At 38.6% G+C, this 27,201-nt stretch overlaps 1 protein-coding gene across 2 annotated transcripts in view; it reads left to right on the top strand.

Annotated features, from left to right (window-relative positions):
- LOC128693890 (uncharacterized) overlaps positions 1–27,201 on the top strand; it is a 91,812-nt gene that overhangs the window by 25,364 nt on the left and 39,247 nt on the right. Inside the window, exon 1 of one of the 2 annotated variants that reach the window (XM_070079867.1) lies at positions 4,163–4,394. The exons of the other annotated variant lie outside the window; for it this stretch is intronic. The gene's annotated coding sequence lies outside the window, so the exon portion shown is untranslated. Of the gene's footprint in view, positions 1–4,162; positions 4,395–27,201 lie in introns of those variants that run through there. 2 annotated transcript variants of the gene reach the window in all.

Raw genomic sequence — 27,201 nt, 5'->3', positions numbered from 1 at the left:
GAACAAAAGGGTGTAACAATCAGACACTCTCCACTATAAAAAATGGGCCAGTATCATAATCTTTGGATACCCTCTCTACATGGACCCATCCCATCTGACTCTAAGTGAGCATATCATCAAGCAAACAGACTTAAAGGACGATCCCAAATTATTGCCAGTTGGGTAAGCCCTTGAACAGATCCAGACAAGTTTAATAAATATATGTAGTCACGATGATGCTCCTTAGTACGTTGATGATGTCAAAAGTGCATCAATCTCTGTTCAGTTTCAAGCAATTTGTAAAAAAAGTAGCCAGTGACTCTTGGCTTCAAAAGTTGCCTTGGATCTGGCTGCCAAGATGCCGAGAAATGCTTAAGGTAAAAGGTTCTGAAGATAAAGACGTACAAACTATGCTATTTTCTCTTACGTGTCTGCACACTGTAGTCAAAGCATAATAGTCTTACCATCTTATGAGCAAGAGATTGCAATAACTCACTACAATGGATACATTACAAATTTTTTCATGGAACATTGCTTCCATCAGGAAGCGGTTGCCTGACTTGCATCATATTAGTGCAACCAAGAATATTGATGTCATCTGTTTGCAGGAATGTAGACTGAAAGATGGAGCACCTCCACCAAAGTTGCCTGGATATGCAGCTTATAACCTAAGGTCAACCAACTGTTATGTGATGTATGTCAGAAAAAACTTGCCACATTCACTCCTTTCCTTGCAGAGTCGAGTAAACATGCAGTATCATGGTGTCAAAGTATATGCAGGCGATTTTTCCATAATCATTTTTAATCTCTATGCCCCAGCGAACCAGCTTCTACCTGATCTTGCACCAGATCGCATCAATAGTGAACCTACCATCATTCTTGGAGATTTTAATGCCAGACATAAGAATATTGGTGGGTCTATAACAAACACCAATGGAACTAAACTAGTGAAATTGCTAAATGGGCATGATAATGTTCGAACTGTGGGCTCTTTTAAAGTGTCCGCCGACCGTGCCCGTCGTGCCTCGTTGTGCTCCGTGTTTTTTTTCGTGTTTTCACGGTCTCTCTTACGTGCTAGAACTTTAATTTTTGCCAGTGATCTTATACGATACATCCCTCTAGCGCTTGGAACCAATCTTGGGGAGAAAATAGTATATACTGAGTCATAAAGAAGGATTAGTGTGCAATACCTAGCAGAGTATACTCCTAGAGGGAAATCATAGGCCTGTGTGCCGTGTGCAAAATAATAATAATAGAACTTTTCTTTGTCATGGGAAAGAAAGTGTTATTTAAAACAGGTGTAATTGAAATTGAAGTGATAGGCCTAAAGAGACAGGTGCCAGAAGTCGCCAGAAACTTACCACGCAGGTCAGCTGTTTTAATACTCTTCCTGGCCTGCTAGTGTACCTCGATATAATCTAGTGATACCAGTGAAGAGGAGAATACAGTGTTGTAGTAGCAACTAACCAGTAATATAATGATACTTAGTGGAGTGAGTTTCATTAGTTTTCTCTCCATTCTTGAAATACCAGATGTATACAGTGAAATTCATATAACCTGTATATGGAAAATTTTATAGGGGTTACCTGTATGTACCTCAACATTACATTCTTACAAGTAATCTCATTGAGAGACAACAACCATATTGTTTACCTGAGTCACCCGTTTAGACATGTGAGAAAACTTATCCACCCCTGGTCACTGCAGGTGGATCCTTCGACCTCACAATCTTACCCATATCTATCCGAGACCAGTGTGAAGTGGATAGCACCCACAAGTACGGCACTGCTAATTAATTGTGGACTGTAGAGATTATATTGGTTTGACTGAAGGAAAGGGGGGAGTAGGTTGCACACATATATATCCGTCAAAGGAAAACACTTGTATATAATACCACCACTTACCAGAATTTCTCCAGTGATCATTTGATGTAGCTGAATCACACACAACCTATCAATTTACAACATACCTAACTGGCCAGTATCAGTTTGCTATAACTAGAAAGGTTACTTAACTGTGGGTGATTGATGCTCCTTATTTCCTCCATCCACCATCTCATTTCGATGTCCTGCTACACCAATACAGTTCTTATTCCAGCAGGATGAGGCATCCGTTGGTTTGTCCCGGTTTAGAAGTCGTGACTCCATAAAAACTTCACTATCCTCGGGACAGGAACCACGAGGTAAACACGTGCTCACTCACTCTGGGAATGGCAGCTCATATCACTTCAACGATTCCTTAACTTAGTGTTATCATCACTGATTACTTCACAGCCCACCATACAGTTTAACATCTCATAACTAGTATACACGTTAGAGGTCGCTCTATTAAGATTTGAGACTGATGAGTAATGTTTAAACCACGGGTATTTTCCCCTGAACACACTCCATGGCATCTACCATTATTCACTAATTTTGCCACTTTATTACAGCGGTCCTGTAAATCACATTCCCTCACTCTTCACCAGGAACAGTTACGACACTTCCTATTATGAAGTGAGGCTTATATTAATCCTTAGGTCACTGTGAATGCCAATTTCCTGGTCCCATGCTTTGCCAGCCTCTTAACTCCATTCAAAAACACTCCCACCTCCTGATGCTCCGTCTCGACCTCCCCCTTCCCATCACCGCAGGCTCAGAGCTTCCCTCTTGGTTCTATTCCATTTTCAAATACATTTTTTGACCCACATCAACACATTGAACACATATTAGGCACTACAGCTTTGGAAAATTAAATATTTTCCACACTGAGGCCAGGCGGAGGTCATTGTTAGACGACTTAGATTGTGTCTTCCTCTAGGAGACGATTCCAGCCCGCTCTAGATTGCACGGCTGTTTTCCTAGTGGGTCTCACTACAGTTTACTCTTGTATCACTCGGTCAGTGTCTTCAATATCACTCGTGTCACTTTCCCTGAGATATCCATTTACACTTGATTGAACACCATTTAATTCTAAGGAAATTAATTTATTAATGGTACACAAACTTTCCTGACCACGACACAACACTTTGACGTTTCTGATATCACCTTGTGTATCTGGGTATAATGTAACTACCTTGCCCAGAGGCCACAATTTTCGATGTTGTTTAGTGTCAATTAACACAATGTCACCTGGTTGAATGTTCTGTCGATTTACTGCCTCTATCGCACCATAAAAGTATTCATGTAGTGTAAGAAGATATTCTTTACGCCACACATCGGACCATTGAGTAATTACCTTATTTAACATCTTGAACTTATCACTCAACACTGTCACATCATTCTAATCCTCATCACTTCCTTCGATTAGATTTTGCCACCGAAGTGGCTAGTTTATTGTGCACCCCATATCCATCCTGTGGACGGTAGCACGAGAGCATATGGATACACAAAAGGCCTAGGAACTAGGCCCCAAAGGGTTAACAGGAATACATATGGATTTATATTTACATATCTATAGTTCACTTATCTGTTACAAGCAAATTTAGGAAATTTGCTTAGCATATCTGGTATCTTATTTTCATTAATAAGATATCTTGACATGTCACATAGGTTATTATACTGTCTGTCTCTGTATTCCTCAGTAAGTGGACAATTAAGCACATAGTGTTCAAGACAGTGACCATATGCCTGATCACATAATTTACATTTAGTTTGATCATCATCTGTGTGTCTCCCAAACAGCCAGAAGTACTGATGTTGTAGCGGCCTAAGCCTGGCCGCTACAACATCAGTCAGTCTGTTCACATTGCAAGTTGCTCCATAAACATACTTATCTACGTTCATGTTATCATTATGGGTTATAGATCTACTCAGGCTTCTAACTGTATTCCTATAACAATCATTTTCATTATTTACTTCTCTCCTAATTTTATTCCTAATGCTAGACACAGTTATACAAAAGTTATATTCTACATTCTCCTTCTGGGTACTCTTCTTGGCTAACATATCAACTTTATCATGAAGGAGTAGTCCAATGTGTGATGGGATCCATAGCAATTGTACATTAATTCCTTTGTCCCTAATTTTTTAGTATCTATACCTGGCTTCTCCAATGAGCATGTTGTTGGAGTCATAATATGAGTCAAGAGCCTTCAATGATGACATAGAATCAGTAATGATGATAGAGTCAAGCTCGGTGTCATAGGTTAGCTTTAGCGTCATTAGGATTGCAAACAATTCAGTTTGCAGTGTAGACGCCCAGTTGTTAATTCTTATGCCTAACTCAACAAATTTATTATCGTTCTTAACTAGGGAGGTGGCATCAAGAGCAGATGCAGCCCTGCCAGAAGACTCCTGTTTAGATCCATCAGTGTATATAACTTGTGATAACTTATTACTACCAGCTAGGTGAGAAATTTCTTCTTGAGCAGTTGCTTTAACAAGTGATTTAAGGAAGGGATTACTAGCAATGAGCTTCTTGGGAGGGACTTGCAGGTATGTGATATTAAATGAACACATCTTCCATGGAGGGGTGAAATGCTCTTGTTGCCTACAGTGATACAGTTCATGCAGGTTATAAAACTTAATGCAATTGCACGTTTTCACAATCCATTTAGATCTGTGTGTATTTCCGTCTAGACACTTGGTAAGATTCATTGTAACAGAGTCTGGTTCATTTCTCAACATTCTAATACCGAGTACAGCGTTAATCTCAACAATCCTATAACTGATAATAGAAATACCAAGCTCCTTCCTCATATTAGGAACTTTTGTAGATCTGGGACAGCAAAGAATAATTCTGAGAGCTTCATTCTGCATTAACTCCAAGGGTCGGAGAGAACTTTCTCTAGCTAATATCAACATGGGAGCAGCATAATCAATTAAGGACCTAACATAGGCTATCTATGTACATAATTCTCACGATTCTCACATTAGCACCAAGGTTGGGGTTGTAGCCAGCAACAGCTTTGAGAGCATTTAGCCTATCTTTGCATTTCTTATTTAGTTGTGATATAGTGGATTTGTTAAAAGGTACATCTACACCAAGATATCTGTAAGTTTTAACGTAGCTAATGATTTCACCCTGCAAATAGATGAGTGGGGGATGTCGTTTGCTTGTTAATATCTTTGTTTTAGAGGAAGATATTATGAGGCCTAGTCGATTACAAATTGGTTTAGAAAGACACGTAAAGAAACACTATGACATATTTATTAGAAAACGTTTCGGTCCTGGGACCTTGATCACTTCTAACATACAGAGGTAGAAAGACATTATATATATAGGCGGAGAGTGAGATGTGACGCACGTGACCTGAGGAATGTCATAAGAACATAAGAATAGAGGAACACTGTAGAAGGCCTACTGGCCCATGCGAGGCAGGTCCTCATCAAAACAACCTCTACCTATGATGAGGACGGGTAGACGATGAAATCATGTTACTCCTGTGTTGTTGGGTTGGTGCTGCTTAAGTATCATGTATGCCAATGTTTTTGAAATTTTGTAGTTTCCAGTGTTGCATTCTATAGTGTCGGCGACGGCGATTAGTGAGGCTTCTAGGCACCGTCGGCGTCTGAGGTCTGGTTCGGTGAGAACGAGTTGTGCCTCATCGTCTCTGTTAGAGGCATTTCGATGCTCATTCAGGCGGACTGCAAGATCTCTGCCTGTCTCGCCTACATATTTCTTGGGACAGAACCCACAAGACATTCCTCAGGTCACGTGCGTTTCACCTCACTCTCCCCCTATATATATAATGTCTTTCTACCTCTGTATGTTAGAAGTGATCAAGGTCCCAGGACCGAAACGTTTTCTAATAAATATGTCATAGTGTTTGCTTACGTGTCTTTCTAAACCAACTTGTCGGTATTTATTACCAAGGTTTATACCATCTTGTCCGATTACAAATTGCTTGAGCTTCATTAAGAATGGTACTCATCTTCTTATGCCCTTTTGTATGGATCATGATATCATCAGCATAACTTATAGCTATATGTTTAGGTGAGCATTAATCAGAATATTAAATAGCATGGGACTAAGAACTCCTCCCTGCGGTGTACCTAAAGACATTTCTTTAGAATCACTTCTGAAGCCTTGGTAAAGGACAGAGGATACTCTGTTTGACAAATATCCTATTACCCAGCAGAGTAAGCTACCACCAATATTCATTTTGGCTAGTTCATGTAGTATAACAGTTCTGTTCGCAATATCAAATGCAGATTTTAGATCAAGAAAAGTGGTAAAACTAGTAGAGGTGTGTGCAGTGAGAAAGGTGGAAATACAGTTCTGCACACTTTTACCTTTCATGAACCCATAGAGGTAGAGGGAAAGTTGGTGTCTGATTCTGTAGTACAGTCTGTTAAGTATCATTCTTTCAAAAGTTTTACAAAGACAACCAGTCAAGGAGATTGATCTAAATGTATCAGGCTGTTGGGGCTTAGGGATAGGCACAATGAGACTATTGGTCCAGGAAGTAGGAAGAACGCCCTCAATGTAACTGAGATTATACAGTGCCAACAAAGGGTTATCAGGCACGTGCCTTAGAGTTCTGAGAATATCATAGGTTATACCATCCTCTTCAGGAGCAGTTGGCCGACCTTTAGTTAATGCATTATCTAATTCATACTCGGTAAAGAGGCAATCACTCTCATCAATATTTTGGCTCATAAAATTAATCAGTTTCAACATTTCTTCAGAAGTTCTCTCTAGGTTTGTTCTAATGTGAGATGGAAGGTTTTCATGCCTGGATGTTTTGGACCAGTCATTTATGAGGTCATTTGCTTTTTCAAGAGGAAATGGATGAGCAACATAGCCAGTCTTTTTCCTGGTTATTTTATTTATACCTTTCCAAGCCAAACTTAAAGGGGTGGACCTATTTAATCCACTAACAAATTGTTCCCATTCCTGTTGCCTAAGTTCTTGCTTTCTATTCCTTGCATTTGTTAGTGCAGCTTGGAACGTTCTGAGCAGGTCTGGGGTTCAACATTCACGGTATGCTTTACCAATCCTCCTAGCTGCATGTGTTAGATTGCGCAGCTGTAGATCATTATAGTATTTACATTGGTTTTTATTGTTATTTATAGTGGAGGATCTTTGTTTCCTATTCCTGCCCACTTGATCTGTGAGAACACTCTCAATAGTGGTAATTAAATCATCATTAAATTTTTGTGTGCCAATGGGCTCGTAATTCTTATACCATTGATCCAAGTGGTTAATAAAGTTATCTCTGTGTTCTTGGTTGAGAATAAGTTTCCTCCTTCTGAATTTAGCTTCTTGATTGCTGGAGATGTGATCAAGATTGACAGTTGTTAGTCTTGGGAAGTGATCAGATAGAAGATCATCAACTATGACAGAGTCATGCATCGTATATGATGTATTAAATCCAAGACACAGATCTAGTATGCCACCAAGGCAGGTGAAACTGCCGACCTAGAAAATGTACAGAGAACTTTCACGGCGCGCATAACGGAGATAAAACGCCTCAATTACTGGGAGCGCTTGAGGTTCCTAAACCTGTATTCCCTGGAACGCAGGAGGGAGAGATACATGATTATATACACCTGGAAAATCCTAGAGGGACTAGTACCGAACTTGCACACGAAAATCACTCACTACGAAAGCAAAAGACTTGGCAGACGATGCACCATCCCCCCATTGAAAAGCAGGGGTGTCACTAGCACGTTAAGAGACCATACAATAAGTGTCAGGGGCCCGAGACTGTTCAACTGCCTCCCAGCACACATAAGGGGGATTACCAACAGACCCCTGGCAGTCTTCAAGCTGGCACTGGACAAGCACCTAAAGTCAGTTCCTGATCAGCCGGGCTGTGGCTCGTACGTTGGTTTGCGTGCAGCCAGCAGCAACAGCCTGGTTGATCAGGCGCTGATCCACCAGGAGGCCTGGTCACAGACCGGGCCGCGGGGGCGTTGACCCCCGAAACTCTCTCCAGGTAAACTCCAGGTAATATATGTGAGTAGGCTCAGTAGTACCCACAATTCGAACATTATCATGCTCATTTAGCAATTTCACTAGTTTAGTTCCATTGGTGTTTGTTATAGACCCACCAATATTCTTATGTCTGGCATTAAAATCTCCAAGAATGATGGTAGGTTCACTATTGATGCGATCTGGTAAAGCATCAGGTCGAAGCTGGTTCGCTGGGGCATAGAGATTAAAAATGTTTACGGAAAAATCGCCTGCATATACTTTGACACCATGATACTGCATGTTAACTCGACTCTGCAAGGAAAGGAGTGAATGTGGCAAGTTTTTTCTGACATACATCACACAACAGTTGGTTGACCTTAGGTTATAAGCTACATATCCAGGTGGAGGTGCTCCATCTTTCAGTCTACATTCCTGCAAACAGATGACATCAATATTCTTGGTTGCACTAATATGATGTAAGTCAGGCAACCGCTTCCTGACAGAAGCAATGTTCCATGAAAAGATTTGTAATGTATCCATTGTAGTGAGTTATTACAATCTCTTGTTCATAAGATGGTAAAACTATTATGCTTTGGCTACAGTGTGCAGGCACTTAAGAGCAAATAGCATAGTTTGTACGTCTTTATCTTCAGAACCTTTATTTTTAAGCATTTCTCGGCAACTTGGTAGCCAGTTCAAAGGCAAGTCTTGAAGCCAAGAGTCATGGGCTTCTTTCTTACAAATTGTTTGAAACTGAACGGAGATTGCTGCACTTTTGACATCATCACCATACTCAAGAGCATCATCCTGATTACATATATTTATTAAACTCCCTCGGGATTATCTCTATAGATAGATGCAGCTTCTAACATTCGTCCACATATTAGGTGAGAGGGCGTCAGTATCTCCGCGTCAGGAGTGTTGCTCATGTATGACAGAGGGCGATTATTTATCCGATTCTCTGCCTCCACCAACACTGCATGGAATTCCTCCAAATTAATTCTCTTTCTGTGTAGCACTTTACGAAGACATCTTTTGGCTGTACCTATCATTCTTTCGTACAGTCCTCCCTGCCAAGGGGCTCTGGGAGTAATAAATTTCCAGACACACCCTCGCTGGGTCAACAGAGATTGTACATCATTACTTTTATTTAATTCCATCAAGTGTTGAGCACCAGCTACAAAATTGGAGGCATTATAAGATAAGATAAGATTTCGTTCGGATTTTTAACCCCGGAGGGTTAGCCACCCAGGATAACCCAAGAAAGTCAGTGCGTCATCGAGGACTGTCTAACTTATTTCCATTGGGGTCCTTAATCTTGTCCCCCAGGATGCGACCCACACCAGTCGACTAACACCCAGGTACCTATTTGCTGCTAGGTGAACAGGACAACAGGTGTAAGGAAACGTGTCGAAATGTTTCCACCCGCCGGGAATCGAACCCGGGCCCCTCCGTGTGTGAAGCGGGAGCTTTAGCCACCAGGCCACCCCTGAAATCGTTTGAAATCATCTGAAATCATCAATCTCGGACAGGATTTCCTAGGTGCAAATTTCCAGAACAGCTGTATGAACTGTTCTGCAGACAAGTCCTGAGCCACTTCTAGATGAACAGCCCTAGTAGCTGTACAAGTAAATAGACATATATACACTTTCAAAGAAACACCATCTGAAGTACCTGTTAAAATGATTCCCCTCAAGGAAGGTTCCTTGATGTTGATGAGGGGCTCTTGATTTAGGGAATTAGATCTGTGCTCCAGTTCCCCGAATTAAGCCTGAATGCCTTCCACATCCCCCCTCACCAGGCGCTGTATAATCCTCCGGGTTTAGCGCTTCCCCCTTGATTATAATAATAATAATAATGTTAAAATGATTGGCTCATTATAGTCCACACCTGTTACATCAAATGGTTTTACCAACTGCACACGTTCCTTGGTGGAGGACCTGGGTACATGTAGGTTCTGGCATCCACGCGGCGACATATTACACACGACTTGATAACCCTTTTTACACTTTGCCGCCCTTGTGGAATCCAGAAGGTTTCCCGAATACAATTTAAGGTATCCTGTACCCCACCATGCATCACGTTATTATGGGCATTAAAGACAATCAAGGTTGTCAGGTGATGAGTCTTGGGCAGCAAGATAGGGTGTTTAGCATATTCCCCCAGTTCAGCATTTTGTAACCTGCCTCCGCACCTAATTACATCATCCTTTAAATACAGCCCCAATTTCTCTATTATTGAGCCTTTCACAGTTTTTCCTTCCATCATTAATTTAATCTCATCCCTGTAGGTTTCTTCTTGCACCCTCTGTAGCCAGTATTTCAGAGGATGGGGGAAATTATATGAGATATTCAGCTTATTTATAAATTTAAACACTAACCTTGTCACGTTAATCAGCTTGAGTAAGGAAGAATACCTATTCATGTCAATGGCTAAGGAGGGACTACTGACTGGAGCGGTGCTCACCGTAATTTCGACAGAAGCAATATGTGCCTTTTGCACCGGCCAGTTAATTTTGTGCACCAGCCAACTTGGTTCTTTAAATCACGGTAAAGCACTCACAAATTTCTCATAAGTCAAGCCTCGGGACAAGAAGTCAGCCGGATTCTCGTCACAAGGGATGTGATTAATTAAAGGCTAATGTATGCTGACCCAAACTATTATATTTCTCTTGTATTTGATTTATTTCAGCGACTCGGTTTTGTATGTACACACTCTTACTGTTTCCATTACGAATCCATTGTAAGGATACGTCATTATCAGTCCAAATTGCGGTGTCGCTCATATTTATCTCTTGCAATTTATTTCTTGTAATAAAGTTGGTATAATTACCGACAATATGTAAAGTAAAAGGACACAAGTGCAACTAATGTGACATTTATTGTGGCAACGTTTCGCTCTCCAGGAGCTTTATCAAGCCATTACGTAATGGCTTGATAAAGCTCCTGGAGAGCGAAACGTTGCCACAATAAATGTCACATTAGTTGCACTTGTGTCCTTTTACTTTACAATTTATTTCTTATATAATTGGCTAATTTGACACCTACATAAATGGCTGTTAATTCCAACTGAGGCAAGGTACGTGATTTGATTGGAGCCACCTTAGCCTTAGACATAACAAGAGAAATAACACTATTACATTGAAGGTAAGCGACTGCTCCATACGCCAATTTCGAAACATCAGAAAAAATGTGGAGTACATTTTCTCCATCTTGACTGGCCACATTACGTGGGAACTCCAACATTGGTATTTTTACATAGTCACCTATTAGTTCTTCCCACCCTTTAACAAATTCCTCAGGTAGGGTTTCATCCCAAGCACACTTAAGCTTCCATGCTTCTTGTATCAACAATTTTCCTCTTATGGTAAGTGGGGACACTAAGCCTAGTGGATCGAAGTATTTTGAAACTTCCGCAAGTAAGACTCTCTTGGTTAATTTATTGGGCATGCTGTAGTTATTAGACTTTAACGATAACAAGTCTCTCTCTGTGTCCCAAGTCAGTCCCAGCACATTACTGCATCTAGGTACTTCAACTCCAGGGTTGTTTTTATTTGATCCCTTAAACTGGATCTATCACAATTTCTCAGGGATACTAATCTTACAGAGAATAAGTAAACAATGTCCAACCTAAAAGCCTACGTAGTGTAGTGTATGTTTTGCTACATTATTGTTCAAATTTCATTGTACAATCTCTTAGTAATTAAATAATCAACTACCTCATTATGTGATTTTACTAGTAAGCATAAGTCACCTTAGGTAATTTTCTTATTTACTATTGTTTGCTTAAATATTAGCTGAATTGATACTTTCTCTGTCCATATTACCATTTTTACTATCAGTACAATTTACTCTTAACATTTTTGACATCATTTAATTACCATTACTTGTCTAATTACCATAACCTGTTTTAATACCACATTTACTATCTTAGAGTACTCTTAAATACCTTCTACTGCCAAATAACCTCTAGTATAACTAACAGTGCAATATTGAATCCAAAAAACTGTTCTTAAAATTTAATACTTGAAACAAACATTACTTTTTCATTTTATTTTTATTAATTAATCTTTTTTGTAATCATTACTACTTACTAAATTTTTTTAAACACTATATTTACTACCAGTCAATTTTACTTTTGTACATTAATCATTATTTTATACTTTTCTTAACCTTTTGTTGCCAAACTTTGAAGTTTGTATATTCAACTCCAACCTTAATATTATCCTTTGTACCTGTGTACCTGTGTACCTGTGTACCTGTGTACCTGTGTACCTGTGTACCTGTGTACCTGTGTACCTGTGTACCATCTTACCATCATATTATAACCAAGTCATTGCCATTTTTATTTTTTTTATTTACTATTCTTTTGGTACTTTAATTTGTGAATTTTATTTTGTCAATTTAATTCTAGTTATACGCTTGATCTTGTTAACAACATATATCAGACCCTAGTGCAGTTGCAAGTACCATTTTAATTTGTATTTTTATATTATAAGTTTATATCTAGTTGTACTTTAGCTCATTCTAGCTCAATACATAGACAACACTAAATTCATTATATTAGACCTTAGTGTAATTACAAGAGTGAGTCTGGTGCCATTTGTAATTTTTTTTTATAGTATTAGTTTATACCTAGTTGTACTTTAGCTCATTCTAGCACAACACATAGACAATATCAACTTCATTATGTTTATTAGTGACTATACTCTATATGACCAAAGTGCTTTAGCTATATACTTGTCCAAACCTCCCACCACTACAGATGCCAGTATTAGAACTCACCGCACAATACAGGATATAAATAACCATAATTTAAACCTAAAAGATGAATGATCACGTCGACCCTGATCTAAACCTCCATAATCTAACACACAATCAAAACTTATTGGAAAGTAACTGCCTTTATTACACAGCATCACAAGCCAGCACTATCCTGAACACTGCTCAAAGTCTATCCGTTCTTAACTACAACATCAGGTCCTTAAGCAAACACTATGATGACCTCCTGGCACTCCTTGAATCACTAAAGACACCCTTCTCCAGCATTATTCTTACTGAGACCTGGCTTAAGCAGGACACAATAGATATCTACCCTCTACCAGGATACACAGCAATCCACAACTGCAGACCAAACCAAGTTGGGGGTGATATTGCAATCTATTACTTTAACCAACTATCTTGTATTAGCACCAATTGCTTTAGTTATGAATATGGGGAATACATTTTTGCTAATTTTACTGTAAAAAAAAACTCAAGACGCCTATAACAATCAGTGCCATTTACACAAACATCTCAAACTTCAGTGAGAATCTAAAGTCACTAATAACAAACAGACAAATGAACAAGCACCACCTTCTCTTAGCTGGAGACTTCAACATCAACCTTGGCCTACTAGATGATCAGCCTGTAACTGATTTCATCAACAATATGAACAACACACTTCTCATACAAACAATAACTAAACCAACCAGGCTCACTGAGACAAGTGCAACCATAATAGACCACATATGGACCAATATACTAGCCCCCCTTAAATCAGGGATAATCACAGACAGCACTACTGACCACTACCCTACCTTCCTCTTAACAAACATTAGTAAACCACCACTCGAATACAACAAAGTTTCATTTAGACTCCATGCCAAGGCCTCAATAAGGAATTTCACAGCAAACCTAGAGACTGTTGACTGGCTTACAGAATTCTCCAATGCCAATGGTATTGATGATTGGACAGACATTTTTCTTAACAAAATACTTAGACTATACAACAAACATTGTCCTATAAAAACGAAACAGATCACGAATAAACGGCTCGGTTGCCCATGGCTCACCAGCAGCATTCTGAAATCCATTGATAAGAAACACCAATATGAAAAGCAATATAGACAGGGCTTAATATACAAAGATATTCTTAAACACTATTCATCAGTTCTCACCAAAGTAATAAAGAAAGCCAAACAACTATACTACTCCAGCAGATTCACAGACACTAGAGGAGATATAAAAAAGACCTGGAAAACACTCTCCCAGATTCTAGGGACCCACAAACTGAAAAAAACAAGAATATTGTCCTAACTAAACTGATACAGCTAACAAGATAAACGACTTCTTCTCAAACATAGGATCTAATCTCGCCAGTAAAATCCCACGTAATGCTGACAAATTTCAACAAAACATCCGAAATGCTTAAGCTCGATCAAAAGTTTGTCGGACCTTATCGAGTTGTAGAACATATCTCTGGTAATAAGTATAAGGTTAGAGAAATTAGTACTGGTAAGTACAAAGAATCGCATTTAGATCATATGAAATTAGTATGCGATGTTGATAATATTGCTACCCAGACTAATGTGACAGATGCTGAAAATCCTCTTGACTCTGTACCCTCTACCTCAAATACTCAGTCAGATAACAAACCTGAATGTCGTTACTCCTTGCGTACTCGACAAGTAATGAGAAACCCACAAGTATCTTTTGTAGATACTCGTTCAGATCTCCCTCAGTCAAGGCATGTGTTAGCCATTGCAGGGGAATTCGATCCTCCCAGAGATGATAACCATTCTGCATATGTAAACCTCACCCTCACAGAATTGGGTTTAAATGTACATAGTCTGTATAACTAGATGTCCGAGATGAAGTAAATTGTCAACTGTTTGTTATTAACTGATTAGTTTTTTCAGAATTTTTCTTTCGTATTCACGTTCCCTCCATATTCTGAGAATTGACAGTAATAGTCTGAGTGCACCAGATGCCTTTGCTGTTAATTTCACCTTGTATATATATATTTATTCTTCCTCAGAATCCGTAGAGTGCATGAATACAGATCGATTGATCAGTACCATCCATTAGTTCTAAGTTATATATGAATTTGTTATTGTATAGAATCAGCCCAGAACCACCTGCCTGTTCAGCCTATAGATAGTAGTGTATGTTGAGACGACATACGTAACATGACCGAGCTGTCAACATAGTTGCTGATCCCTGTGTTATATAGCATAGCATATAGTATCATCCATGTGCTTTAGATAGGAGATCCCTTTTAGGCCTGTGACTGTTGTGTGACGTCACGGGATGCGCATGTGCACGTTCGTACCTCTGCCCCAGGCTCAGACGGCATGTAGACCTACAGGCGAAGACAGGCAGAGGCTGGGCTCCACATTCATCATCACAGTCTGACAATATATATGTTACCATCCAACAAGTGTGTCTACCTTCAACCCTCGATATCTCCATTAAGAACCCCTATGATAGGAGTGATCATGTCGGATGATCTCACCTTCAAGGACCATAACATTGTATCAATCGCATCTGCTAGAAAAATGACAGGATGGATAACGAGAACCTTCAAAACTAGGGAGGCAAAGCCCATGATGACACTCTTCAGGTCACTTGTTCTATCTAGGCTGGAATATTGCTGCACACTAACAGCACCTTTCAAGGCAGGTGAAATTGCTGACCTAGAAAATGTACAGAGAACCTTCATGGCGTGCATAACGGAGATAAAACACCTCAATTACTGGGAGCACTTGAGGTTCCTAAAACTGTATTCCCTGGAATGCAGGTGGGAGAGATACATGATTATATACACCTGGAAAATCCTAGAGGGACTAGTACCGAACTTGCACACGAAAATATCTCACTACGAAAGCAAAAGACTTGGCAGACGATGCAACATCCCCCCAATGAAAAGCAGGGGTGTCACTAGCACGTTAAGAGACCATACAATAAGTGTCAGGGGCCCGAGACTGTTCAACTGTCTCCCAGCATACATAAGGGGTATTACCAACAGACCCCTGGCAGTCTTCAAGCTGGCACTGGACAAGCACCTAAAGTCGGTTCCTGACCAGCCGGGCTGTGGCTCGTACGTTGGTTTGCATGCAGCCAGCAGCAACAGCCTGGTTGATCAGGCTCTGATCCACCAGGAGGCCTGGTCACAGACCGGGCCGCGGGGGCGTTGACCCCCGGAACTCTCTCCAGGTAAACTCCAGGTTGTAGCAACTGAGCCCACGGAAGTCACCGCGATCATAAAGTCACTTAAAAATAACTCGGGGAATCTGTCTCACGTCCCACCATTATTGTACAAGCGAGCGGCCCATGTCCTTTCGCATGCTGTTACATTACTTTTTAACAAGTCACTAGAAACTAGCAGTTTCCTGACACTACTCAAAACAACAAGGGTTACACCAATACAACTATAGGCCAATATCAAACTTACCATTGCTATCCAAAATCTTCGATAAACTCGTGCACAGGAGATTATATTCATTTATAACGTCACAAAACATACTCAACCCCTGCCAATTTGGATTCAGGAAAAATAAAAGCACTAATGATACAATTATAAAAATGCTAGACCTGCTTTACACAGCATTGGAAAATAAGGAATATCCACTAGGAATTTGTATTGACCTAAGTAAAGCGTTTGACACTTTTGACCACGGCATCCTGCTCCACAAACTTGACCACTATGGTATAAGAGGCCATGCGCTTGCATATTTCAAATCCTACCTTTCTAATAGGTATCAGTATGTCACCATTAAAGACACAGCATCATCAACACGGCCACTTGATACTGGAGTTCCGCAGGGAAGTGTCCTTGGACCCCTGCTCTTCCTCATTTACATCAATGATCTTCCAAACATATCCCAACACATGAAATCCATTCGCTGACAACACGACTTATGTCATCTCCCATCCTAATCTTACCACCCTCAACACCATTGTTAACGAGGAGCTGCTCAAAATATCGACTTGGATGACAGCCAATAAACTTACACTTAACACTGATAAAACCTACTATATTATGTTTGGTAGCAGAGCAGGTGTTGCGCATCTTAGCATAAAGATCGGCAACACTCTAATTGCCAGACATAATGAGGGCAAATTCCTTGGCCTATACCTCGACAACAACCTAAATTTCAGCACCTATATCCAACATATAACAAAAAAAAAGTATCCAAAACTGTGGGGATCCTCTACAAGATGCGATACTCTGTGCTGCAAACTGCCCTTCTCACACTATACCATTCACTTATATATCCATACCTCACCTATACTATCTGTGCTTGGGGTTCAACTGCAGCAACACACCTAAAGCCAATAATAACCCAACAAAAAGCCACAGCAAGAATAATCACTAAATCCAATCCCTGGCAGCACACTCCCCCACTCTTCATAGATCTAAACTTACTCCTTGTTCAGAACCTCCTCACTTACTACTGTGCAATCTACATCTACAGGACATTAAACTCCAATATTAACCTTGACCTAAAATGCTTTCTTGATAGTTGTGACAGGATCCACAGGCACAACACCAGACACAAACATCTCTATGACATTCACTGTGTCCGACTAAACCTTTACAAAAATTCAATGTATTTCAAAGGACCTAAAATCTGGAACACCCTACCTGAAAACTCTAGAACTGCAGACACACTCATCACTTTCAAAACTACAGTTAGAAAACATCTTATCTCCCTGATACACCCCGACAACTAACTACATGATAACCACCTGGTGGTTTACAATTACACTCACTCACTCACTGACTGTAAACACAGAAATACTAATCTTAATCTTAAAATAATGAATCCTAACTAGTCATATTTGCCTATGATACTCCAATATAGACACCTTGTATTGTGCCAAAACAAAAGCATTCACATTGCTAAACTCACAAATTATAATGTAGTCACCTAGACTTAATACCATAATCTGTAAGGATTTAATGTTAAGAATTAATCTAAGTCTGCCCGAAATGCCTAGCCATGCTAGGTGTCCTAGTGGCCCCCTCTGTAATTAGTATTTTATAACATGTAAACTACACAATATCCAAATCCTGTAAACCCCACATTGTAACCCTTATATAGAATAAACCTGAATTGAATTGAACTGAATTACTGCTCCACTCCCTCAGGGGCATATTTGCACCTTGCATTATTTCATTAGCCCCTTCATATATCCTCATTAGTTCCTCTTCAGTGGATGTCACCCCCAAGAAATTGTCTACATAAAATCGTTTACCCATTACTCCACTCAGTGGACCACCTGTATGACTAAGCCCTAAGTTGTGCATTTATCGTCGCCTGTAGTAGGAACGGGCTGGAGATAGCACCAAACAATGCACTTCTGAAGCGAAAGGTCTTCAGGGGACTAAGTGGGTCACTAGGATTCTCAGGTCATAAGAACCGTGTGCATTCCCGGTCCATCTCTTGCAAACCCACTCTCAGAAAAGCTTTACTTATGTCTGCCATAAAGGCATAATTCCTAACCCTTAAGTTTAATAATATGTCTCCCAGTTTTTCCATCAACGACGGACCTGTCATTAAACAGTCATTCAAACTAGATACATTTTTGTTACTCCTGGCACTACAATTAAACACAATCCTCAGAGGAGTGGTCTTAGAATCCTTCTTCACTCCTTGATGTGGCAAACAGTGACCATAAATCTTGGCTTGCTCGGGAGGTACCTCCTCTATGAATTTATTATTTAACTGTTCATTAATTATATCATTGTAAGCAGTCAACAGTTCTGATGTCTTGCTCAGTTCGCGTAGCTGAGCCTTTAATTGTCCATACACCATCCTGTAATTAGCTGGTAGGTCTGGATGGTTCAGCTTCCACGGGAGTCTCACCCAGTATTGTCCAGATTCAAATTTAACATCCTTCAGGTATTGTTCCTGAGTAAAGGAATCATCTGGACTTTCTTCATTTACATTGATCCCTATGCTGTCCAGTTCCCATAATTTATACACAGGTTCAACTTCATCCTCTATTGAAGAATATTTACACTCGAGTGATATTTCATGAGTAAGACACACCGTGACTGTATTTATGGCTTCCTCCAGTCATTCATTGTCAGTACGAGGAAGCCTGCCATACATCACATGACCTCCTGCAGTCCTTAGAAGGGTGACTCCGCATTTCTTTGTCAAACCCTTTACAAAGGAGGCCGTGGAAAATTAAATTTACCTGGATGTAACTCATAAGATACATACCAGTAAATGGTAACAAAGATAATTATTCTTTATCAAGGTTACAAAGACAAGTAGGAATTTTAGGACACCTAGGTCGCAAAAAATGTTCCCCATCGATACCTACCATAATCTATCTCTCCACAAGTCACTCTGGACCTATATTAATTTCAAATGAAATATGCATCACCAGGAATTCTGGTAAAAACATTAATATAAATATGTGGACTGTATATTAACATTAATAAATGATTACATCTACACATTTAGGTAACAGAAGGAGAATTTATAATCATAAGACTCACTAATTAGTCTGGAGATTACGGTGTGTCATACTCAAAACCCCCCCTGCTTAAATTTATGAAGAAAATACTGTCCAGAATCTCAACATAAATAGACAACTTACCTAGGGTTTCTGGAGCTGTCCTGTCCATCTGCTTAATGCTCACATTATGCATTACTACAAATTCAACAGTTTTGGCTCCTATTTTAAGCCCAATATAACCCCTAGAGTGGCGAAAATTTATGCGCATTTCATTAGTGTGCCTGTAACACATTCAAAACAATGGTGTCTCTTCCTGCTTGTCAGTGTAGGTGTAGAGTTTCCCTGTCGGTTCACCTCTTTAAAATACACTTTAGAGCAACAGTAATGTATTAATCAGGTATATTTACATTATGAAAAATATACAGCATAATTTTGGGGAAAATTATTTTCCACAATGCGGCCGGGCAGAGGTCGTTGCTAAACGACTCAAATTACTTCTTCCTTTAGGAGATGATTCCAGCCAGTTCTGGCTTGAGTGGCTGTTCTCCTAGTAGGTCTTACTACAATTTCATCTTCCTGCATCACTTGGTCAGTGTTACCTTCAATACCACTCGTGTCACTTTCCCTTAGATTTTCATATACGTTTGACTGAATACCATTTAATTCCAAGGGAATCAATTTATTAATTGTGCATAAACTTTTCTGGCCACGACACAACACTTTGACATTCTGGACAACACCTTGTGCATCTGGGTACAATGTCAATACTTTGCCCAGAGGCCACAATGTTTGATGTTGTTCAGTATCAATTAACACAATGTCACCTGGTTGAATGTTCTGTCGATTTACTGCCTCTGTCGCACCATAAAAGTGTTCACGTAGTGTAAGAAAATATTTCTTATGCCACACATTACACCAATGATCAATTACTTTATTTAACATTTTAAATTTATCACACAACACTGCTGCATCATTGTAATCTTCATCAATTTCTTCAGGATTATCTCTATAGACAGGGGCAGCTTCCAATTTCCTTTCACATATTAGGTGAGAAGGTGTTAATACATCTGTATCAGGTGTATCACTCATGCTCGAGAGAAGCCTATTATTTATCCATTTCTCCGCCTCCACTAACACTGCACGGAATTCTTCCAAATTAATTCTCTTCTGGTGTAGTACTTTACGGAGACACCTCTTCACTGTGCCTATCAGTCTTTCGTACAGCCCCCCCTGCCAAGGGGCTCTAGGAGTAATAAATTTCCAGGTACACCCTCTTTGGGTTAACAGAGATTGAACATCATTACTATTATTAAATTTTATCAAATATTGAGAACCTGCTACAAAATTTGTGGCATTATCCAAAAATCATCAATCTCAGACAGGATCTCCTAGCTGCAAATTTTCGAAACAGCTGTATAAACTGTTCTGCAGACAAGTCCTGAGCCACTTCTAAATGAACTACCCTAGTAGCAGTACAAGTGAACAAGAATACACACTTTCAGTGGAACACAATCTGAAGTACCTGTTAAAATGATTGTTACATCAAATGGTTTCACTAATTTTACACACTCCCTTGGCAATGGTGGAGGACCTGGGTACATATAGGATCTGGCATCCACACGGCGACATATTACACTAGATTTAAGCACTCTTTTTACACTTTGCCGTCCTTGTGGAATCCAGAAAGTTTCCCAAATACAATTTAAGGTATCTTGTACCCCACCATGCATTACATTTTTATTCGTATTTAAAACAATTAAATTTGTTAGATGATGAGTTTTGGGCAGTAAGGTAGGATGTTTAGCATAATCACCCAATTCAGCATTTTGTAACCTACCTCTGCACCTAATTACATTGTTCTCTAAATACAGCCCCAATTTCTTTATTATGGAACCTTTCACAATTTTTCTTTCCATCGCCAATTTAATCTTATTTCCATAGATTTCATCCTGTACCCTCTTTATCCAATAATCAAGAGGATGTGAAAACTCATATGAGATATTCATCTTGTTTAGAAATTTAAACACCATCTTAGTTACATTGATTAGTTTGGGTAAAGAAGAATACCTATTTATATCAAAGGCTGAGGAAGGACATACTATTGGAGCGGTGGTCACAGTAATTTCAACAGGAGCAATATATGCCTTTTGTACAGGCCAATTAGCCTTATTTACCAACCAGCTCGATCCTTTAAACCATGATACAGCATTTACAAATTTAGCATAAGGTAAACCTCGAGACAAGAAATCAGTTGGATTCTCCTCACTAGGTATATGATTAAATGTTAACATATGCTGACCCAAACTGTTATACTTCTCTTGCATCTGATTAATTTCATCGACTCTGTTTTGTACATACACAATTTTACTGTGATTTAATTGGAGACACTTTAGCTTTAGACATAACAAGAGAAATAACACTATTACATTGAAGGTAAGCAACTGCTCCATATGCCAATTTTGAAGCATCACAAAATATGTGGAGTATATTTTTCCCATCTGGATTGGCCACCTGGCCTGGGAACTCCAACATTGGAATTTTTTCATAATCACCAATTAATTCATCCCACCTGTTAATGAATTCCTCAGGTAGAGTTTCATCCCAAGCACATTTAGCTTCCATGCTACTTGTATTAATAATTTCCCTCTTATAGTAAGGGGTGACACTAAGCCTAGTGGATCAAAACATTTGGAAACTTCAACAGGCAAAACTATCTTAGTTAATTTATTGGGCAAACTATAATTATTAGGTTTTAACATTAACAGATCTCTCTCAGTATCCCAAGTTAAACCCAATACATTACTACATTTTGGTACTTCATCTCCAGGGTAATCTTTACTTATTTTGTCCTTTAATTTGGACGCATTACTATTCCATTCCCTCAGAGGCATATTTGCACTTTGCATTATTTTATTAGCCTCCTGATAAGTCATTAACAGTTCCTCTTCAGTTGACGTCACACCCAGGAAATTGTCATCATAAAATTGTTTGCTCATTACTTTACTCAGTGGACTTCCCGTATGTTTAAGGTGTGCATTTATCGTCGCTTGAAGAAGGAACGGACTGGATGTAGCACCAAATAATACGTTCCTAAAGCAAAAGGTTTTCAGAGGTCTAAGTGGGTCACTAGGGTTCTCAGGCCATAAGAAGCGGGTACAATCCTGGTCAGCCTCTTCTAAACCCACTCTTAGGAAAGCTTTACTTATATCAGCTGTAAAGGCATAATTCTCCACACTGATATTTAATACGATATCTCCTATTTTTTCCGTCAACGATGGACCTGTCATCAAACAGTCATTTAAACTAGGTACATTTTTGTTACTCCTGGCACTACAATTAAACACAATCCTCAGAGAAGTGGTCTTAGAATCCTTCTTCACTCCGTGATGTGGCAAATAGTGACCATAAATTTTGGCTTGGTCAGGAGATACCTCCTCTATAAACTTGTTTAATTGTTCAGTAATTATATCATTATAAGCAGTCAACAATTCTGGTGTCTTGCTCAGTTTGCGGAGCTGAGCCTTAATTGTCCAAATGCCATTCTGTAATTAGTGGGCAATTCTGGATGGCAAAGTCTCCACCAGCGTCATACCCAGAATTGTCCAGATTCAAATTTTACATCTCTCAGGTACTGTTCCTGAGTAAAAGAATCGTCTGGACTTTCTTCATTTACATTTATTCCAATGGTGTCTAATTCCCACAATTTATGCACTGGCTCAACACCATCCTCTATGGAAGAATTATATTGGGGCACGATATCATGAGTAAGACACACAGTGATAGTATTTATAGTTTCCTCTAGTCATGCATTATTATTACGAGGAATGCTATCATATATTACATGTCCTCCTGCAGTCTTTTAAAGGGTGACACCACATTTCTTTACCATACCCTTTACAAAGGAGGCATAGTAGTCACTACCTATCAAAATATTTATTTGGCCTACAGAATCATCATTTACACCAGAAGGTGCTAAATTTACATTATGTGAAAGTCTTTCTGTAGCTTTACTAAGCCCTACTGTAGATATTTTCTCTGGAAGTCTATCTACAATTACTGCATTAACACGTTTTTTCTCATTGCCCAACCTGACAGTTACATAAACAGTGTCATACAATTGAGCTCTTTTATCTGAGAGAAAACCAGATAATTTTAGAGTTGTAGGATCGCCCATTTGTACTTTCATCCCATTAAGACATTTACGTTTAATTAAAGTACGTTGGGATCCCTAGTCTAATAATGCAGTTACATTTTTTAATTTATGCCTTTTATCATCAATTTTTACCTGTAACACAGGTAAACCAGCAAAACCATCATTATTAAAATTAGCAGCAATTTTTACATTAGCCACTGTTGTGTCAGGATTGTCAACATTATCATACAGACCCTTACACATCACTATATGGTGTCTTCCTTTATGACATTGATAACAGTTGTTTAATTTGGCATGACAATCCTTTACATTGTGATTACCTAGACATCTGATACATCTGTCAGGTTCTTCCAATCTTTCAGCTTTATCATTCCATGAATTGTATACATTGCAATTCTTAGAAAAATGAGTACCCTTGCAGAAAAGGCAATCTCTCTTTTCTTTGATTGGTTTCTTATTAACTGGGCTACTCTTAGGACGGTACTTATTCTTCTTACCTTGTGGAGAATCATTATTTCTGATTCCTGCTACTTGATATGCACCTATGCAACTCTTTTTAGGAAATGAATTTTGATTATTAACATTGGGATAATTTTTCCCTTTGTGAAACTTGACAGATACCTCAGTGTTATTATGTGTTGTATCTTTAAAATGAGTTTGTTGGCTGGTCTGCAACTGAACAATTAGTTCTTGCAGACCTAGTCTTATTTCCTCCTGACCAAAATAACCTTTGTGATACTTGTTCGAGAGGCATTCAAGTGTTTTACAGCTTAATTTATTCTGTACAATGGCACTCAATAACCAGTCAGATTATATCTATTACTTAAGGTTTTGAGAGTGCTCTCCAGTTTAACTCTAAACTGCTGTAAACCTTTGAAAGTGTGATCTGGAGATTTTAAATTAACAATGATAGTCACTAGATCCAACCTAATTTGTTCTATATTACCATAAGTGACCTTCAACAAGTCAACTGCTTCCTTGTAAGAATCATATGCATTGGGAAAGGCTTGTATGAGTATGTGAGCATCTCCTCTTATCTGTCCATTGAGGTAAAATAATTTAGTTACACAGGCTAGGTCACTCCTATCATGTACAGCTGGTTTAAATAGTCCAAAATTCCTCCCAATTTTCTCTAGGATTAAATACAGCTAAACATAATTCTGGGAGTTTTGGCAAAGACATATTATTTGTTGGAATAGATTCATTAACTGCCTGGTTTACACCTTTTAATTTATTCAAGGCCTGACCTTTACAAGAAAGAATCTTTTCTTCTAATTCATAATACTGGTTAATCATAAGATTTACTTCCGTCTCATCTACACAGTTTGCTAACAAATATCCTTCATATTTGTTATAATATAATTTGTATGAACCATATCTATTCCCTAAAGCATCTAAATACAATTTTAAATCATCAGTATTCACAGATTCTTGATTCATTAATTTCAAACATCTATTGTATGCCTTGGTTACATGACCCTTTCTAGCCTGCAATGATGATTTTTTTTTCTCTAAATTCCATGTGTTTGTCATCTACATTAATATCCTCATTTTCACCCATGATGCAATGTATTAATTCAACTTAAATTAAAGCACTGATTATGTACTTAATTATGCACTTCAAAAAGGTAAATATTACAACTTACCTTGAATAAATCCTAGCTACTTGATTTTAGCAATTACATGTAAGGAAATTATTATATAAACTTTAAATATACATTGATATAATGTTAGCTACACTTGAGCTTAGCAGTTACATATGTAAGAAAATTAGAATATAAATTTTAAATACATTAATATAAATTCTAGCTACACTTGAACTTAGCAATTACATGTAAAGAATTTATAATATAAATTTTAAATGCACATTAATATAAATCCTAGCCAGACTTTGGCTTAGCAAATTTAGTATTGTAATAATTGTAATCCACTACACATTAAGTAAATTTGTAGACCTAACATCCACCTCCTGTCATTTCACATATAATTATTAAGTAATTAATTCACTAATTAATGACTTTACTAATTACATCCGGTTCGAAGGACAAACCGGCAACTAATTGTGGAAAATTAAATTTACCTGGATGTAACTCATAATGTACATACCAGTAAATGGTAACAAAGATAATTATTCTTTATCAAGGTTACAGAGACAAGTAGGAATTTTAGGACACTTAGGTCACAAAAAAAATGTTCTCCTTCGATACCTGTCATAATCTATCTCTCCAAAAGTCACTCTGGACCTATGTTAATTTCAAATGAAATATATATCACCAGGAGTTTTGATAAAAACATTAATATAAATATGTGGACTGTATATTAAAATTAATAAATGATTACATATACACATTTAGGTAACAGAAGGAGAATTTAAAATCATAAGACTCACCAATTAGTCTGGAGATTATGGTGTGTCATACTCAAAGCCCCCCCTGACTAAATTTATGAAGAAAATACTGGCCATAATCTCAACATAAATAGACAACTTAGCTGGGGTTCCTGGAGCTGTCCTGTCCATCTGCTTAATGCTCACGTTATACAAGACTGCAAATCCAACAATTTCAGCTCATATTTGAGAGGTTTTAAGCCCAATATAAGCCACAGAGTGAAGAAAATTTATGCACATTTCATTAGCGTGCCTGTACCACATTCAAAACAATGGCATCTCTCCCTGCTCTTCAGCGCAGGTGCAGAGCTTCCCTGTCGGTTCACCTCTTTAAGATACACTTTAGAGAAATAGTAATGTATTAATCAGGTATATTTACATTATGAAAAATATACAGCATAATTTTTGGTAAAATTATTTTCCACAGAGGCATAATAGTCACTACCTATCAAAATATCTAATGGCCCCACAGAATCATTATTTACACCAGAAGGTGCCAAATTTACCTTGAAAGCCTTTCAGTAGCATTACTAAGCCCTGTTGTAGATATTTTCTCTGGGAGCCTATCCACAATTACGGCATTAATACGTTTTCTCTCATTACCCAGCCTGACAGTTACATAAACAGTGTCGTATGACTGGGCCTTTTTATTCGAGAGAAAGCCAGATAACTTGAGTATAGCAGGATCTCCCATTTGTACCTTCATCCCATTAAGGCAATTATGTTTTATGAAGGTACGTTGTGATCCCTGATCCAGTAATGCTGTTACAGTTTTGGATTTACGCCGTTTATCATTAATCACCACATCCAACACAGGTAAAGCTACCTCAGCTAGGTCATCATTACCGACATTAGCTGCAATCTCTACGTTGGCTACTGTTGTGTCTGGGTTATCTCTATCAGTACTATTGTTACAATAATTAAAATTAGATCCACCCTTACACATAGTAATGTGGTGCCTTCCCTTGTTACACTGATAACAATGGTTCAAGTTAGCACGGCAATCCCTTACATTATGATTTCCTAGACACTTAATACATCTATCAAGCTCTTCCAATCTTTCCACTTTAACATCCCATGAATTATAGGCATTACAGTTCTTAGAGAAATGAGTACCATTGCAGAAGACACAATCTCTCCTTTCTTTGCCTGACCTCGTATCAACTAGGCTACCCTTATTGTGGTACTTACTCCTCTTGCTTTGATGTAAAGAACCACTATTACTGGTCTCTGTCACTTGATATGTGCCTACGTAACCCTTTTTAGTAGGTGAATTATGATTATTGACATTGGGATAAATTTTCCTTTTTGTAAAGCTTGACAGGTGCACTGTGGTATTCCTAGAGGTAATGGGTTGGCTGGTCTGCAGTTGGACAATTAACTCCTGCAGGCCCACTCTCATTTCCTCCAACCCGAAGTAACCCTTGTGATATCTGTTAGATAGCCACTCAATTGTCTTGTAGTTCAATTTATTCTGCATCAAGGCACTCAACAACCACTCTGCTCCCTCCAGATCATATTTATTACTCAAGGTCTTAAGAGTGCTTTCTAGTTTGATTCTAAATTGCTGTAAGCCGTTGCGATTGTGATCTGGCCAAAATAGC

The sequence above is a fragment of the Cherax quadricarinatus genome, unplaced genomic scaffold (genome assembly GCF_038502225.1).
Source record: "Cherax quadricarinatus isolate ZL_2023a unplaced genomic scaffold, ASM3850222v1 Contig31, whole genome shotgun sequence".
NCBI classification, from domain to species: domain Eukaryota; kingdom Metazoa; phylum Arthropoda; class Malacostraca; order Decapoda; family Parastacidae; genus Cherax; species Cherax quadricarinatus.
The sequence above is the reverse complement of the archived record's forward strand: the minus strand, read 5'-3'. Positions and strand labels throughout refer to the sequence as shown.